Genomic DNA, 19,934 nt, shown 5'->3' with positions numbered 1-19,934 from the left:
TAGATCCAATCCCCACTCCCTTTTTTCCTTGGGTGTAACAATTTCTGCATTTATTCTTGTAGCTTTAGTGCATAGGACTCGATTCCAATCGAATCAAAGCGCTTGTTCATTCGAGTTTAAAACAACTTCGAAACTGGCTACCCTGACGATGTCGAAATGTTTAATTAATGGATTCAACTGGATCCATTTTCAAATCTGACAAATTATTTCGAACTGATATTAATAATTATGCACTGCATGGATGGAATGTAGTGAGCTTCGGTATTTAGGACTCTATTAACATTTGTGGAATCGTTCTAATTTTAGTTGCAACCGGGCCATTTTGGGCTACCAAATTCGGATGAACAAAATTTAGATTGCATGACTCCACAAATGGTTCGAAGTGTCGTACATGCGCCCGTACTTTTATCTGACAGCCGCTGAATAGAGTCATCGGAACCGTGTAAATTTGTACGGGATATCATGATCATTCTCACAAAATTAGCAGTAATATTGACAATCGAAAACTCGACTCTGGATGAGTTTCAACAACTCCACTGAATGCAAAAAATTACAAGTGCTTGTTACTGGATGAGCGTCTAAAAAGGTATTCCTAGATTTCGTTTTTAAAATATTTCTAGGTTCAAGTCTAGATCGTTGAAAACAGTTCCTATTGAACTTAGCACTTTTTTGTTGTAATTCCATAATTTGGAATGAAGAAAACTGGAGGCCGTCATCATTTATGCCATAGGATGGCCAGCTAGCTATTCTGTGGCATAAATGTCGTGAATGCCTGTTATGATAGATGATTTTTATTACACGGTGTGAAACCATCGATATACTGATTATGGGCATAGAGCTTGCAGAAGTACAGGGTTTAGTTTCTCAGTTTCAGAGCGTCTGATTCTTAGCCGAAATCTTATTTGAGAGCTACTCTAGTATGTGGTTCACAGCAATCTTTAAACTATTTAGAAGGAAGAGTATCCAATGAAGACATTCACAGAACAATAAATTAATATTTCATTTATTCTGATGGAGTTGATTTTCAGAACCGTTTCTATAATTTAGATAATTTCATTCACTTAGAAGAATAACATTTGGGAATTCTAGTTACTTGTATTTATGGAAATTAGCTATAATATCTTCGAAGCGAGCGTAATCCTTGTTCATAATATTTAATTATTAAACGTGGTATGATTATTCCTTTTACCCAAGAGAGAGAGAGAGAGAGAGAGAGAGATGTTCAGACCACTCCATAGTTCGATAAAGTTGCATTTTCATAATCATATAGAATGTCCAGATCTCTCTGATAAGACCCATTAATTCTCTTTGATGTGTTCCCAAGATAGCCAAATTACGCTTTGTCAGGAGCGCTGCGTACTGCCTTGAAGATGCATATCGCATCTATGCTTTCATAAGATGTAAGTCACGCAGATTGCAACTCGAAATATGTCAAATCTCATATGAAATAAAAGGGTCCCAATGTTCGTGTATTATGTCAGAAATTATATTGGTAACCAGTTTACTTGTTCACTTATAACTTTATCAATAAGAATCACATCCTTTTCTTTTACATCATTGGACTGAATGGCCTAATAATGGAAACGAATTTAAATAAACACAGTGGGCTTTTTATGCTATTTGGAAACTCTTGAATATCATTTATTCTTTCTTAAAAAAAAGCGTGCTGATACGAATTCCATAAGAATCGGAACCAAGACTCCATCGGCTCTTATGAAGTCCAATAAAAGTCTTGTTGCGGATTCGGACTTTTGGTTGTATCCCCGGGTAGGATGAATAGGAGGAACGCGGCATATTTTACTGTCTTCAAAACAGTCACTGTCGGAATTCTATAAAACAACTTTTAGATAAACTGCAATTTCGAGCACTAGCTGGTCGACTAGTCTGTTTTCCAAAACGAGATTGGCGATAGTTCTGAAGAATGCTCTGCGAGTGACAAGTAAGATGGGAGAGTCAAACCTTCTTGATTTAATGCTTTCCAGGATTGAAAGAAAGAATAAACGATTCATTTCTACACGGGATTGCAAACTCTATTTTTTTTGTAGGGAAGAATGATTTTTTGGTCTGATAAAATTAACATGAACGCATTGTTTTTTCAGAATAATTATAGCACAATATCTGCCTATCAAGTCAGATAAAATTTTGGTTAGAGAAATTATGGATTCACCTTAGATCTTCATATTTTGTTTGTTTCATTTTCTCTCAGTCCATAGTTTTAGCCAATATTATTCAGGTAGAAACAGATTTTCAAAGAGTTGAACGAAATACGCTATCTGATCAAAAATATCCCAACACTATTTAGAAGTGGATATGGCTGTATACATGCTAGCCATCGCTCATACTGCTACTTAAGGAAGTAAGCTTTCTGACAATCTTCATAGAATAACATTAACTGTAAAATGGGCCGTACTGAAAAGATACTTTTAAACATGTTATTGTCAAGTGGAAACGCCTAAGATCAACAACGGCACAATCGCCGCTTGGTAGGCCACGTAAAATCATAGAGCAGGACCGCCGACTGTTGAAGCACACAGTGCCAAAACAATTGCCTATCTCTGATTGAAACACTCGCTACTGGATTCCAAAATGCCTTTGTAAGCAATCCCAGCACTACAACTGTTCATAAGGAGCTACCCATGGAGGTAGAAACGCATACAAACATAACATCAGCAAGGACGTTGCCAAGCGTCGGTTAAAGTGGTATAAGGCTCGCTGCCATTGGACTCTGGGACAGTGGAAACCTGTTCTCTGGAGACGGATCACGCTTCACCATTTATAATTCCACAGACAGGTCTAAATTTGGCGTATGCCAAGAGAACGCTACCTGCTAGGATGTCTTGTGCAGCACTGTGAAGTTTGGTGGAAGAGGCATCATAGTCTGGGGTTGAGGCTTCTAATTCAAGTGAGGAGAATCAACGCTCCAGCCTATAATGATATTCCAAAAAATTCTGCGCTTCCAAATTCATGGCGGAAGTTTAGTGAAAGCCCTTTCCTGTATTAACAAGAGAAGCACCTTCTATAAAGAGAGGTTTACGCAGGAATGGTTTGGAGATATGTGTTGAAGAACTTCGCTGTCTTGCACACAACTCTGATCTCATTTCCATCGAAGACCTGTGGGATAAATTGGTTTTCCTGATTGCGAGCCAGACCTAACATCATTGACCGACCTAGCTAATAATCTTCTGGAAGAATTACCCAAGAATATTATTATTATTATTATTATTTGACACCTCCAGGATGTCCAAAGACTCTTCTCAGACGGCAAAGTGAAGTGTTTACAATACACTTCTCAGATAGTGTATTGTAAACACAATTCAAAAGATTCTTAATACTAACTACTATATTGTATTTTTGTGCACAAAAATAACATAGAAACTGGATATGAAATTCGGATTTTAGTTCCATAATTTCTCAAAAGATGGCAGCATAATAGAGTGTGTTTTAAAAGACGTATTTTTTGTTTTAATTTTTTAAAATATTTTATTTGTTTGTTTTTTTATAAAAAGGTATATCAATTTAAAAAGGTAAATTATTGATTGTTTTTTTTTTTGTATCCAATAGTGTTTTTAAATTTTTTTCGCTGAAATTTATTTCATCAAAATAATTTTCAATAGTGTACTTTCCATCGATGTGCATATATATTATAATTTTTTTTTTTTTTTCCCTTGCATAATTTTTAGAATTAATTTGCAATTGTTCTCATCCAATTTCACAAGTGTCAGAATAATGATTTGTGTCCCGTGTAAACTAATGTACTTTTCCTTTTCTTCAGATTGCTGTTATTTTGTTCATTTGCATTCATTTTGTTATCAAAACCAGTGATGTTTCATAAACTATGTAGGAGTATTTTTCCTGCAATTAACTTATAGAATGTATTATACCTTTATTTAGCTAATACATTTAAACGATAGTTCACTTTTAAATTGCCTTTCACACAAAAAAGATCATTGATTCAACAAATGCTTATTGCTACCCCTTTCGTTTTTGCAAACGATTCACCTACGGGTAAATAACTCCTTAAGACATTGCCAGATTACTGCAAAGGCCAATCCGAAAGGCCATACTCATCATGACGAAAGATTACAAGAGCTGGCGAAGATGACACTTTTGTCTATGTTCAGAAACGAATAGTTATCTACTGTGCTTGAGTTATTGTGACAAATTTTGGGGAATCAGGGAACCTCTGGGTAAGAAATCGATGTCCTATAGTTTTAACAAATGCTACAATACGACAACTAGAATGACATGGAAAAGAGGATTAGTAAAAAAAAAGCATGAAAATCATTGATTTTCCAGTTAGTATAGTTTAGATGAATTCCGCGAACCAAAAACAGCTCTCCTCTCTCTCTCTCTCTCTCTGTGTGTGTGTGTGTGTGTGTGTGTGTGTGTGTGTGTGTGTGTGTGTGTGTGTGTGTGTGTGTGTCAAATAGAAAGGGGTCAAATCTTGGATATAGGAGATGTTATAGTACAGTGATTTAAATAATAAAAATAATAATAATAAGACGTTTTTCAATGCGATGATGTTTGGAATCATATTTGTATTATCTTACTTCATAATCAAATTATCAACGATAAACAGAAGTAGTTTTTCGTATCGCACAACTCATTCACTTAATAAAACACTAGTTGTGAGGCTCATGCGATATCCATGAGCGTGGTTAGCGTTTTAAAGAGTTCAAATGAAATTGTTCTACCGATTTGCTAGTTGAATCATTTGTTAATTACGGGGAAACAGGAAATCTTAGTCCTTTCTACCAAAAATGCTCTAAACATTTGATTAATAAAACTGCTATTAATGAAGGCTTACTAATGAACCAAAGTCAATATTGCAAGAACACCCTGGTCGTCGCTATCGATACTATAGCGTCATGTGTTCAGTAAATAAAGTCAATTTAGTTATTTTGTCGTTGGAGCGTATGTCAACTAAGAGATAATTTTACATAAGCAAAGTGGATATTAAATCCAGCATCATTTCAAAGCCGAGTGTACCAGAGAGCTTGCGGGAATACATTCCTCGGTATTCACGAGTTTGTGTGTGTGTGTGTGTGTGTGTGTGTGTGTGTGTGTGTGTGTGTGTGTGTGTGTGTGTGTGTGTGTGTGTGTGTGTGTGTGTGTGTGTGTGTGTGTGTGTGTGTGTGTGTGTGTGTGTGTGTGTGTGTGTTGCCTTAGTGTGAATTACTCCAAAGACATAGGGCCTCCCAAGTCTATATATTTCCTTTTATTAGTCCATTTTGATAAGGTTTCACTGGTCTCAATGGACTAATAAAAAAAGTCAAATATATAGAACCTTACGTCTTCTAAATAGTCCAAGCTAAGGCAACTCGGGGATGCCGAGGATTGTATTCTCGTAAGCGCTCATGCCAACTTACGAAACCTTCATAGTTTCTACGTTCGGCTTTGAAATAATGCTGGATTTAATATCCACTTTGCTTATGTAATTTTACATCGTGAACTGAAGCCTTTTCGTTCTTTATTTTAGTAAAAGACAATTTACTTAATATAGATTTATCCTTAGTCATTCCCTTACAATTCGAATACTAATTATATGAGAATTATGACGTGAATTTCAGTCCGTGAAAATGCTTTTGTCATAATATAGGCGAAAGGGACAGTTAAAGACAATACAACCATAGATGACGGACTTGGGAGTGAAAAAAAAAACCCATAACGGTCTTTTTTCTATCAGCACACAAGTCAGAATTATCAGAAGGGTCGATACGTACCCCATTTCTATTTATTTTTAGTTCGAAAGTTTACTTTTGTTTTAAACGACTGATGGAGACAAATAATTGCTCAATTCAGACACAGAAAGAAATTTATTTTCGTAATTATTCTTACTGGAGGATTTATGTCCTGGTCCTAGCAGTGCATGAGCGTCTTAGCAATTTTTCACCAATTAAATCTTCTACAAACGTCTTATCCTGTTCCTTTTTTAATCACCTCGAGACCATGTGCTGCAATCTCCACCATTGATTGTTAATATAATGAGTCAATATTTTTTTTTTTTTAGATTGAGATACTTTTACCAAATAATAATTTTACCACTGCAGAGTAATTCGATTTCCCTCTCTTCTTACAAGCAATTACTCTTTTTTTTTTTTTCTATTTCCTCTTATCTCCACTAACGACAAACATTCGTAAAGTTTTTAATTATTTCTCCTACTTAGATGAGATGGCAACCCTCAAAGACACTACGCAAGAAATTATAATTGTCTTGCTTCATTTACAGTCGTCTATTAAAATTTGGGTGTCCATTACGCACGAAACACTAAACCGCTAACATCCCAAAAAGAGAAGAAGAAATAGTATAAAAATGGGATTTCTATAATAAAATATAATTTCAAAAAGTAGTGAAAGGCAAAGGCCAGAAAAACACACGCATTCCATGGACACTTATAGACATACACCCTCTGTCCTAAAAGAATTTTATTTCCGAACTTTTCGAAAATATAAGAAACTAGTGTCGCCACCTATTGTATCTTTTTGTCGTCGAATGCGGCAACCTTCATTAGTGTTGTGTCAACTGTTTATGACATTTATTTCATTAGAAGCCGAGTTACAGTGCCAAGAGTGACAGTGTGTTGGACGAACGGTCGGAAAATGAGTTTCAAACAGAGAGCTGTGATTGACTTTTGTGTTAAACTTGGTAAACGTTTTACCGAAACGCACCAAATGCTTCAAAAAGCATACGGTGATGAATGCTTATCGTGTACTCAAGTTTACGAGTGGTTTAAGCGATTTCAAAGTGGTCGTGAGACGCCTGAGGACGACGAAAAGCATGGTCGACCAAAAACTGGACTAAGCGAAGTTAACATTCAAAAAGTGGGTGATTTCATCAAAGAAAACCCGAAATCGTCCATGAGATTGATTGAAGATGAATTTGGGATTCCAGACTCAACTGTGCACAACATTTTGACCGAGGGTTGGCTTTCATAAATTGAAGTCGCGATTTGTTCCCCACAAGTTGACCGACGACCAAAAACCGCATCGAATTGAACACTGCAAGGACCTCATTAAAACCACTCTTAAGGACTCAAACTTCCTTGAAACGATCGTTACGCCGAAACAAATCGCCAGATTGCTGAGTGAAGACCACCAGAAGAGGGAGGGGGGAGGGCATCCGAAAAAAAGTTGCTTGGAGAAGTCAAAAGTAAAGACAATGCTGATTTGTTTCTACAATTCCAAGGGCATTATCCACAAAGAATTCATTCCGCTGGCCAAACGGTCAATCGTGAGTTTTATCTCGAAGTTTTGAAGCGATTGACAGCGAGAATTCGTCGAGTACGGCATGAATATCGTGACCACCGACCGTTCTTCAAAACACACTGTCACTCTTGGCACTATAACTCGGCTTCTAATGAAACAAATGTCATAAACAGTTGACACAACACTAATGAAGGTTGCCGCATTTGACAACAAAAAGATACAACAGGTGGCACCACTAGTTTCTTATATTTTCGAAAAGTTCTATTTCTTTTTGGACACAGGGTGTAGGGTTAACTACTGCATCCTGGAATTACTGTTACGAAATCCAAGGATACTTGGAAGGTCGTGGGCGCTTAAGTAACTCGTTGAACCACTGATAATGTTAATGAAAAGTATTTATCTTAAAGAGAATTGTTTGTATTATTTTTCTTATGCGTGTAAAAGAATTACTTTAATTATAGTCTTGCAACGCAATCTGGAACAATTGGGTGTGTTCTAATCGGCTTGTCTGTTTTGCTGGGTAAAAAAAAATTAGTTTTGGGAGTAATACGTAATTCATTTCTCTATGCAGTGTCAGTAGAAGGTGAATTATTAAAACGGGGTGAGAAAACTTCTTTTTATTTTCGATATATATTTGGAGCTTGCATTACTTTAAATTAATTCATCAGTTATGTGAATAGGCCTTTCATTCGTACGCGAGTATAACCTAATAAATTCATCTGTTGAGCGAAGTTTCGGCGTAATCCTCCCAGTAGGGAAAGAGCCATTTAAAATGGAAATTGTCATAATGCACAAAGACGACACTATAATGGATTATAATAGGTGTCACGTCTTTATGATGTATCGTGATTATGCAGTGGAGAAAATTTTGCTAAATAATTCTATTAAAAACAGGATTCAATTTACGTTAAAGCCAACTTAAAAGGAAGAAAAAGAACGAAATAAAAACACTGCATTTAATATTTTTTTATGCTTAGTTAGAGAACAAAGAAATAAAGAGAGAGGGGGGGGGGGCATATGTAATTATAGAGTGGAACTCAAAGCACTGCCATTGCTCAGCTGGAGTAACAGTAAATGCATGCGAGTGGGAAGGCTACGGATTTCCGCCTTGCAAGTTGTCACAGATATGCACTCAACATCAGAGCGAACCATGAAAGCTCGTAAAGTGAGATCAGCAGTACACCACAGGTGATAGCTATCCTCTGCGGAACCAGACATACCTGTTAAGAATATCCCAGTCATTTATTTTCTGCCAAGACCGAGAAAACTCAGACTTCATGGAGAGATCCATCTCAGTGACGAGAGCACACACTAGAGAAAAAGTCTCTACAACCGCGTGGGAGAACAAAAGGCATTAGTGCGGTTGTCATAGCAACCGGTCTAATAATGACAAGACTCTAAGTGAACACCGCGGTGTGTTTGTCTGCCACACTACCCGATTCAGGCTAATGAAAAGATCCCTTCTCCGGTATACAGTGCGTGGAGACACCCTTCAGCGTTCATCTATTCGCCTACATGGATAGGAGTGCGACCCTCGATTGCAGTTCCGTAATTGACCTGGTGGACTGCAGTTCCTGTTGTTGCGGATAAAGCATACGCTTCTCGCCCGAACAGGTGACGGTGAAGCACCCTCGAAGTGATGAGCGCTCTTCGAGTAGTTATTTGGTGGGCAGATCATATCACCCCCTAGCGGGGATAATTTGCAAACTCAGTAGGGATGCGTTCGATTTACTAGAAGAAGCGGTTTCTTAGAATGTTTGACGAACAAGATGAGGAAAACTAATTTTTTTTTTGTCGAATTTCTGGAAGTTTGGATTTTAGATTTCCAAAATTAGATGCAAAGCCTCTCTAAAAGAAATATTAAATACGCGGTTTAGAATCAGAGGAAGCAGATCTCGAAAAATGTATGATTTATAAACTTCTTCAAGGCGTGGAGGGTATTTTTGACATTGGTGGGGGGGGCACTGGGTGGGGTGGGGTGGGGGGGAATACTAATCTTCCATACAGTGGTCTTTTGACGTCGACACCTCTATGTTCATTTTCTAGAAGCTCAGTGGTTATCCATGCTTTCAATATCGTCAACACTTAAATACTGCCTGATTAGGCAGTATTTTATTGAACGTGTGCTCATAGGTTTAATAAATATATTTTCATGTAAATGCAATGAATTTCATCGACCGGTGTGAGCACCTCCTTATTGGAGGTGCTAATATTAATTTGCTGTAATTTGCTTTGCAAATTAATTTGTTTTGCAAAGTTTCGTGAGTAGATTTCACAAATAAATAAATAAAGGCCGACCCAATTTTTTTTTTCTTTATTTCCTTTAGTTTTTTTATTTTAATTTTATTTGTGTTTTTAAGGAAAGAATGGGTTACTGCAATGAGGATCTCCAACCTATAAAGGCATGGGAACGCTTTTAATTCGTATTGGCTGATTAAGGGATCAGCTGTTACTTATAAAGCAGATTCTTTTCTTATTTCTAGTTTAATGGAACATTTCACACTATTTAATAAAATATCACGTGATCATTAGATGCCATAAAATATTCTGAAGTATTTTCTAAAATGAGATATATGGGAAGATAATTAGTTTCGGCTGTAATTAAGAATGTTTCATGAAATTACTTTAATCTCTGAAGGATCGCTTGGTTTTGATATCAGTAAAAGGGAGTTTAAAAGTATTATCAGACAAAATATAATCGAATGGAAAATAATTCAGTTATCAAAATAAATAAAAAAAGAAGAAAACTCTAACACGATTATCCTCATCTAGCTGTTCCTTAAGCCTAATGTCCCTTTGATTACAAGAGAATTCTCGTCAGATTCCTAGATCGATAATGTTTGCGACGAAGATGCATAGATATTATCTCACCTTTTTTCTTCGAGATGAAATAAGAAAATAAAAAGTAGAATTGGTTTCTATAAAGGGCAACCCACTGTTTCGTGCATGATAGATTGGATTTTAGAGGCATAAAAATATAACTGCACAATTCGAACTCAACCGCACGGACTTTCTTTTGCCTTTAAACAGATTTGAAAAATAAGATTTGCCTGTCAATGGGAACAAAAGCCTATTTTATAAATACAAATAGTTCTTTAGTGAACCACACTGCGTAAATCCCAACCAGTGCAAGAAGGTCATAATTCTTTCTTGGCACTAAACAGGATTTTTCACTTTAAAGCATTTATGTAGACCTCTTCTGCTTGGCCGTTACCATGACAATACAGTGTCGCGTTTCTGTAGTTCAAACGAAAACGTTTTAAATGCGCACGTGCTATTTAGATCTACTGGGTCGCAGTATCTTTCGAACCTACTGTGGATTTTACACAATTTATTAGAGATAGCCTGAAGAGAAGTTGATTTAATGTAATATTTAGAATTATATAACGCCATCGATGGCCTCTAAAAGGTTTATTTAAATTCTGCTAGCGAGCGTATTCGCATCAGTACAATTCTACATATGTCTACTAGTCTGTTCGCTTCTATCGAATACGCAGAGCCTGTTAGCTTGCAAATAATTAATGATGTATTACTCTGGTGGCGATGCTTTAAAAGGGCACATCCAATTAATCCCATGAGATGACTTTGTTTATTAATACAGAGTTTCATTAAGGTAATGGTAAACCTGTCCGTGTTTAGCCAAAATTTGATTTATCCTGTCTTCGTTCAGCTACATCATAATTCCTTCAATAAAATAGTGAATTCTTAAATGTTTAATGCAATTCACATACATTAATAAGTTTATTTTAAAGCGCTTATTAAGTCTTCAATAACAAATCAAATCGACAAAAAAAAAAAAAACTTGTATCTAGTTTTTTTTTTTTTTTGCTAGATGGTGGGTGAAGCAAGATTGCTTTTCATATTCCCCGTTATCTGTAGAAAAAAATCTATGGATGGTGTAATATAGAGCTATAAGCTCTGATCATGGCAGAAGGGTAACAGCAATAGTTAAAACTTCATTGGCTACAGCATCGCCATCCATTACCCTCCCTGGGTACCCATTTTAGTCGCCTCGTACGACATGCATGACAATGGGGCTATTCTTATCCCGGCCGCACAATGGGGGTAGAGATTATTTTCTTGATATATAAAAACCAGAAAGGTACGCTTAGAAAGAAGCTATTTTTAAGAATTTTTTTTGTGAAAAAAATTAAAAAGAATAGCTATTTTTGGATAACATTTATTATTATTATTATTATTATTATTATTATTATTATTGCTTGACATATTCTTAGAACTACAGAAGACCAATCGAAACTACGCAATACTATACGATCTGTAGTTCTATCTACACTTCATAGTATTTTAGTCTTAATTGAGCGTATTTTCTGACTAGTTAGTTTGTTTTGCCGGATGTATAAAACAGAAAATAAAAGATACAATTTTATTTATCTATTTTTAAGAAACACGAACGACGGAAAAACTGATTTCTTAGCACATACATTTTCTTACAATGAACCATAATAGAAACATAATAAATGTTAGCAGAATAAATAAACGTCGAATATTAGTTTAATTAAAACGACCACATTCAAGTAAAAAAAAGGATGTAAATGAAAATGATTTAGATGCAAATCAACTTTGTTTTGGAGCGATGTGGCTGAGTAAGAGGTTTTCAACGTTGTTGCAATTCCAGATGAATGCATTTTCCGATGATTAATTTAGAATTTCCAAAAAAAAAAGTTTTGTTTTTCTTACATTTTTCTTTTCAAACACATACATATCGATTCTGAACTCCTTTAAAATGGAACATATTCATGGATTTTTTAAAAATTTTTGCAAATCATAAAACCGATTCATAATATAAATTTGTTCTTTAAAACAAAACTTGTTGAATTATGTGAACATAGTATACATCCTATATACTATAATATAAGTAAAAATATTAGAAATAATAATGCCATATTAATTGCTTTGGACAGTTAGAATATCTCATACAAGGAGCTTGTATCAGATATAAATCGATACCCTTATTATATTCAGTTCCTATCTCGTGTTTTTTGTGTCTGGCTTAAGTCAATTTCTTTTGTTCAATAGTTTTTATCCTCTTCGTTTGCAAAAATCGTATCCGGAAGTATTAGATAGATTTTTTTATAATTCTCACATTCGATTTTATTTCTCTTTTTATAGGTGGGTTTTATGAGAAATACTTCAATTATCCGACATTCGACCATCAGATCAGACTTCAATTTAGAATTATTCTGTGTAGCTCGCTTTAAAGCTTTCATACCCCCCCTTTCTTTAAGCGTTTCGGATCAAATATCATCTACTGCAGTTGCCTTTCCGTATTTCAGGTTTTTCAGAGCTTTTTTCTACCTCAAGTATTGAATATATACTCCTAATTGCATTCCTTTTGAATGTTTTCCACTATTGTTTTGCCTCTTCTTGTTCTTCTTGTATATATATATATGTATATTTATATATTAACCTCTTCTTATATTTTTTGTGGTATTCTTTTTTTCTCAATCTCCAAAATATACCAAAATATTTTGTCCTTCGTCCTTCATACGTGATATCTATATTTCATTCAAAATCTTTCTATATTTTGTTTTGTCCCTTATACACATTATTTCGATTCCAACACGTTTATTTAAATTTCCTAAGAGAGGGCATACGAGTATGTTGACTTACCAGCCAACAACCTTTTACATGTTTTTTTTTTCTTTTAACCGACTTCTCTGTTTTTTAAACTTGCCATATGAATCATGAAGTTTCTAGGCAAGATGATTAAATCTTTCTATATATTTTTGGGAATATTTGGTTTTCGTTTTTGGTTTTCCTTCAGTAGAATTTATACCTTTGAAAAGAATCAAAGTCGATTTGGTTCTACACTTCAATACTTTGGTTCTCGAATACTTGAGTATACATTTCTCGTTCAATATAATACTCATGGTATGCTGGCCAAAACGGGATATTGTTCCTATTTCAAATTCCTGTAAACTCATGTATAATGATGCACTATGAACGTATAGGTGTCAACAATCCCGTAATTCACAAATGTTTTCTTGTAGTAGGGCGTGCGTGCGTGCGTGCGTGTGTGTGTGTCCTATATGCACATATTTGCGTTAGAATGTAGTGTAGGCAACCAATTTCCTGACCAGAAATCCAACAAATCCTTTTTATTACTATTGGCTTCGTATTATTTCACTAAATCTTCCCAAAATATTTTTATATGTCTACAACTAATTCCTACTTATGCTGTTTTAATATCCCACATAAATTATACCTCCCTTTTTCTTTAAGTCATCAGTCTTTTCTAATAACAAGAAATATTTCTGTGTTTCTATACGGTTGTTGTCCTGTGGTTTCATTGAACCTAGTGTCTGAATAAATCATCTTAAGTTTATTATGTAGAAGGATTTCCCCTGTTCTGGTTGTCTTAATAACATCAATTATGTCGACATGATATTTCTTATATGTTGCTTGCCTATAATTCTTCTGCTACCTTCACTTCTCCTTCGTTGCTTGTAAAATGGACACTCTCTACACTCTCCAATAAGAGTGTCCATTTTCAATTCTGTTGAAGCTGAGGTTGTTCCAGCAGATAACTTTTGACATCCGGAGAGAAACTCCAGTCGAGCCTCTACGTTCCTGGACGTGATGTGAAAGTCTGTTCCCAGTGTTATCCAGCTTTGAACGTTAAGTGACACCCGAAAGTTTCACAGTAAAGAGAAGGTTTCGTGATTTAGAAGCAGGTGTAATCACATTAAATAATTGTTATGCAGTAATTACCGAACATTGGAATGCATCGGTGAAAAATAAAGGAATCATTAGTTGCTAATGACTTGTGAACAGTAACCAAGAACAGCGATTCCCATCCTTTTGAAAGCAAAGGACCCCTATTTTAATTTGAAAAATACGGAGGACCTCTGTGGAGAGGATTGGTGTTGACTAATTTTATCTTCGATTATGGATGGCCCATGCTTTTACATCAGGTACTAGGGATATTAGAAATGGAAACGGGTCTTATAATGATAGAATATACATCAGCAAAAAATAAATAATCTTTATTTTTTGGAATAATCTAGATTTAGTTCGATACAGTTTAGCTAGGATTTTTTTCATCCCGCAATCAGGCAAACCGACCAGTGAACACACACGGACTATAGTCATGAATACCTCCATTAGGAATGCAGCAGAGGAGTGGCATGCCGGCTGCATTATTTCGCCGTAATTCCTCATTAGGAGGAGATCCAACCCGTCTGAATCAGATGGAAGGGAGAGATAAATAGGTAGTGCAATATCAGTGTAGCAAGGAATATTAAACAAGGTCCCTCAGTAATCTATTGTGATTACTTAAATTTAAGCTCGCGTTTTAATAATAGCTAGTTCCATTAAAATATTGAGACCTGTTATCAAAGCCCACATTTGTTCACAGCATTTCCGATCACCTATTTCAGTGGCTCCAAACTCAGTTGAACGCACAAATGGATATAAAGCACAAGCGATGATACAGGCAGACACCTTTGCTGTTGTATTCGCGTTTTCACAAGGTTTATTAGTTCACAACCTGTTTGTATCTGCTTCTAATAGAAAGTGAACAAGATGCAGCTGTTGTAATTACTGATTATTACTGCTCAGCAGATTCCGTGTCAAGTACGCTAAAGGATGACGAACAGCACTTGACATCAGGCGAGAGTTATACCTGGGGGCAGCTACTTCACCAATGGATCCACGCTGATAACATTCTCTCTTAAACGAATTGCTTTGTTTATATTTAACGATATCCTCTGAGTTCACTTCCTTGAGGCTAAGGAAAATTACATTTCCACGCAGCACTTTGGTCTGGATCGGTCTAATTATGCGATAAGCCTAGCGATGTGTGTATTGTCAGCATGCGCGAGAATGATTAGTTGGAGTTATGTATTACTAGAGAAAGGAGATGATTATTCAAAAGGAATTAATTGAAGCTGAATCAAATTAATTGTGGTTCTTGGTGGAAAAGTAATTTTCTGGTACAAGGCTGGTTAATGACGAAGGGGTATCCTGATTGAAGATTGTCCTTGCAGGAGAAAAAAAATGCATTCTTCTGATTACTTTAGAATACTCTTCGTTTTCCTGCTTAGATCTCAAGGTATCTTCCATTACAATTACAATTAGAGTCATATAACAGCTTGACTTGTGGAAAATTGTAGACGTTTTTCATGCAAAACTTTCATTATATTCTGTGCTCCGCATGAAAGTACATATTAGGAATTCCATGGATATGCGCAACAGCTGCTCGAAATTGTGAATTTAGTATTGCGCATGAGCAAACTAAATTTAAAATGATAAATAGTTTTCCTTAATTGCATGGTTTTTTTATTACTGAATTCCTTTGTTGTGACTCCATAATGATGAGATCTTTGACTTGATGTTTCTGAATGGTGTGGATCTACAAACTTGTCTATCTTGATAAAAAGAAGCGGATATCGGTTATGACTCTTTTCATTATAGTCGAATTATAAAGTCTAATTATTACACTCACATATTGAATTTTGTTGAATTGCAATACAATAATCCCCATTATCCGCGTTCCAAGACACCCCGCGGGTATCTGAATCCGCGGATAATATCGCACCTTATATATATCATGATTTTTCCTATATATACATATCCATAATAAAGTTTAATTTATAAATTAGGAAGAATAAGAGATTAACAATAGTTAATAATAAAATAGAATAATTATAACGACATGCTGTAATAAAAGTTATCTGAATGGAATCATAGCAACCTCAGCAACCTCAACAAATAATAAATAAATAACGAATTATTTATTATTTTATGAAGTCGAGAACTTTCACCTTTTTCACATAAACGGAAGCACTTTACGACTTCTCTTTGGCATATCCGAATTTCCAGCATCACTACTCTTGCGCTTTGGGGTTATTATTAAGTAAAATAAGGGTGACTTGAACACAAACACTGCGATGCCGTGACAGTCGATCTGATAACCGAGAAATACTCAGAATGGCGCGCAATTTAAAACTTAAATTTTAAAACTGAATTGTTTATTAATAAAAAAAAGAGCCATACGGATTCATTTCGGCGATGTAAAATTTCATCGGCAAAGTGGATTTTGATCCAACATTATTTTAAAGTCCAATGTTTGTAAAAACTACGAAAGTTTTCTAAGTTGACCTGATAGCTTACGAGAATACAATCCCCGAGATGTCTTAGGTACTCAGGTCAAGTAGTGCAAGGCAACTCGTGGATGCCGAGGATTGTATTTTCGTAAGTTCTCAGGTCAACTTACGAAACATTCATAGTTTCTACAAACATGGAACTTTGAAATAATGTTGGATCTTTAATATCCACTTTGCTGATGTCATTATAAATTGTTTATTTCTGGAATTTTCCATTTAATATTTTTGGACCGGGGTTGAGCGCGGATAAGGGGTGGAAACTGTGTATTAACATCAACATATCAACCTTTTCGCGAGTGAAAAATGTAATTTTATCGAGTCAGAAATGTTGTAATGCAGGTTGAAGATCTTTCTATAAGTCAGGATCGTCAAATACGAGTTCAGGAATGAAACAGAGGAGATGAGTAATAGCAATGGATTAATTTTATCCTCTTCAAATTTCAGCTCTGATTGACTGATTGGAGCTGCCAATTCAGGCCTATCTGAATATTAAATGTACGTTATTAAATTGTTCTGATCACAGTGTTTGTAATCAATCATTATCATGCAACCGATTTACTGATTTACTTGGCTATATGATATAATTGAAAAAATGTAATGACTAGAAGCCGAGGGATAACAAAATAGAAAAAAATATTTATTATCTGAACCCTAGTTTCGTCTTCTTAAAATACTTCGTCGAGTGCATAACATGAAAAGTGAAATACAAAAAATATATACCAAAGGAGAACAACAGCTATAAATTAACCTGCAGAAAGAAACACGAGAGCCTAAAGTATCCAGGGGTTTTACCGTCTTTGGTGTAACTGCAGTGTGCCCTATTTTGGTCAGACGGCGAAATCTATTGAGCTGCGTATGAAACAACATGTGAGAGACATTACGTATGACAAAGCTAGAGCCAGCGCACTATCTAATCACGTTCGTGATTCTGTTCGCCCCAACGAGGAAGATTCTGTCTTTCCTCCAGTGAGCTAGAGGAAAGACAGAATCAAATCACAAAAGATAGAAACAAATCACAAAACATTTTTAGATGCTGCGATGAGCTGGAGAGAATAATTGTGGAATCAACAGAAATGGTCTTCAATCTGGCCCACTGGAATACTTATCTCAGCTGTAACCTATCTGATTCTCACTTTTCAGTTATCCAACCTTAGCGTACATGATATCATGCCCTGGTAAACTTGCTCATTAATACCTTGGCATCCAAAGTGTCTTCAAATGTCAGTAAATTAAATTAGTTTGTAATACGTTTGCAAACTAATTTATAGCTGTTGTTCTCTTGTAATGTATATTTAAATATTTCTCTTTTCTTGTTATGATGAACCTTTTAAGAAGACGAAGCTAGTTGTGTTTTCAAATAATAAATAATCTTCTATTTTTTTATCCCTCGCCTCGGCTTCTAGTCATCAAATTTCTTCACACACACACACACACGCACGCACGCACGTTCACACACACACACACACACACACACACACACACACACACACACACACACACACACACACACACACACACACACTTTAAATTTTGACTGCCGGTAAGGTTTTGGGATAAAATGTCACCATGATAAAAAAATTGGATAAAATATGAGAATTATAAAACGGCGAGCTAGTTCAATATGTTTTGTGAGTTTAAGTCTCTCGTCATTGGCCTTTAGGGTATAAAGAAAGCGCTGAGATTCAGCAGAGAGAGGAAGAAAAATGACAGAGCAAAGGAGACAGTGAAGGTTAAATAGGATAGTAAGAGGCCTGATTTGAGGCTTTAGCTGTTGGCCCAGCGGGTACGGTCTTTGGACAAGTCCCAAAAATAGAAAAAAAAAAAAAAAAAACTTTAAACCTCAAAACCTAGTAAACGAAATGAAAATTAAAGTGAACATTAAAGATCGTATAAAATATCAGTATAACGCGGCATAAAAATAGTTTAACAAAAAAAGAATAAAAGAAATTGGGAGAAACCTGGCTCGGATGATTCTGCCAAAAATAGGCATGAGACCGCCTCGATCTGGACCATCGCTGCCGCACCAAGCTACTCATACCTCAGTATCAACTCAAATGAAACAAATTAGAATGATGACGATGAACTGGGTCTGAAATTTATAAGCCCTATAAAATCAGTGACTGTTATAAAACTATCGTATCCTATCCTATTCTCTCAGCCATATTGCTGGTCGGGGTAGCTATATGCTACCATACTAGTGAGATGATTATGCGCAAGGTGGTTTCCTGTTGCCTTCCTTGCCGTAGCATATTTTTTATGAACACACAGTTCACCGGCTCCGTGAACTGTGTGATGAAACAATTGTGTGTTTCATCCCGCAGGCAGGCCGGTTTGCCTGCCTGCTGGATGACCCCCACCCCCCCAAATAAACTGGTGGAAAAAGCCCTGCTGTCCACACCCAAGACCAGCTAACTTGGCTATGTCTGAGAAAGATCCTTAAGGTCCTCACGTCTCCGACGATAATCGAACCTAAGACACTCCTTCCCTAGGCATATTGGGTTGCGAAGCGCATAGAAAATACGCTAACTTATAAAACGATAAGAACTTTGATTTTCCCCTTGCCCAGCTATGAACTGATGTTTGCCTGCACGAGGGGTTCTTAAGCAAAAACTTTTCTCTTTACACTGGATTAAATAATAGTCTTCTTCCTAATCCTTGTTGAATTTACAACAGGTTCGTTTTTTTATTTGGATTACTTATTTTGAAGCAAACTTTTTACACACAAGAAATGTATGGTCAAAGGGTACCGACAACACCGGTGAAGTGGTGACACATCCCTCAAACAGACGGTTGCCAGTAGACTAAATACGTAAAACATGCCCAAAAAATTGCCACTGGTAAATCACGTACTCAAAGTCAGAGGAATTAACAAAATGTTAACATTTTTTTACGATTTCAATAAATGTTTTTACTAGGAGAAGAAGGAGAACTTTTATTAGGCAAACAGGCGAAAAAAATTTCTTAATTCCACGTTAGATTTGCGTATATGAATTATATCAGAATTTTAAATGATTCAAGCTAATTATTAAATAATATGAAATTATTGGCGAATATTTTTATGACAATTCTACCAGTGAAACGTTGTAATCCTATAAGATATTTAGATCCTCGGTAAACTAAAGGTTTAGGTAATCTAACACCTGCTTCCGAGACTTAACGTGGAATATTTTAGCTCTAAATAAAAACATCCAATATCACCTAATAATGATCCCTTGCTAACAAAATTCTTTCACAAGTATCCATGCTACAGCGGGATTCGAACTCATAACCTGGAGACCTGAAAGAGGTCGCCCGACATATTCAATGCATAGCGACAATTGATTAATGACTAAAATGGCAGTTTATGATAAGATAGCGCCCTGGTTGAAAGTCAATTTACACTAAGCCACGCCCCATTTTTATTACGTGGGGAAGATTAATGAGCAAGGCGAGCGAGCGACAGAGAAAAACAGAGAGGGAGTTGCTAATTTTAATAAATTGATATCTAATAATTAAATCGATTTGAAATCTGGTCAATACAATAAACACTATAGCATAAAGGAAATGACTCAATTTAGATATGAATCAACGCATATTAGCTAGCTTAAGATGGCGAAAGCT

The sequence above is a fragment of the Typopeltis vanoorti genome, chromosome 8 (assembly GCF_054136105.1).
Source record: "Typopeltis vanoorti isolate ZY-2024b chromosome 8, IOZ_Tvanoo_1.0, whole genome shotgun sequence".
In the NCBI taxonomy this organism is placed as follows: Eukaryota; Metazoa; Arthropoda; class Arachnida; order Uropygi; family Thelyphonidae; genus Typopeltis; species Typopeltis vanoorti.
This window is presented reverse-complemented; position numbering follows the sequence as displayed.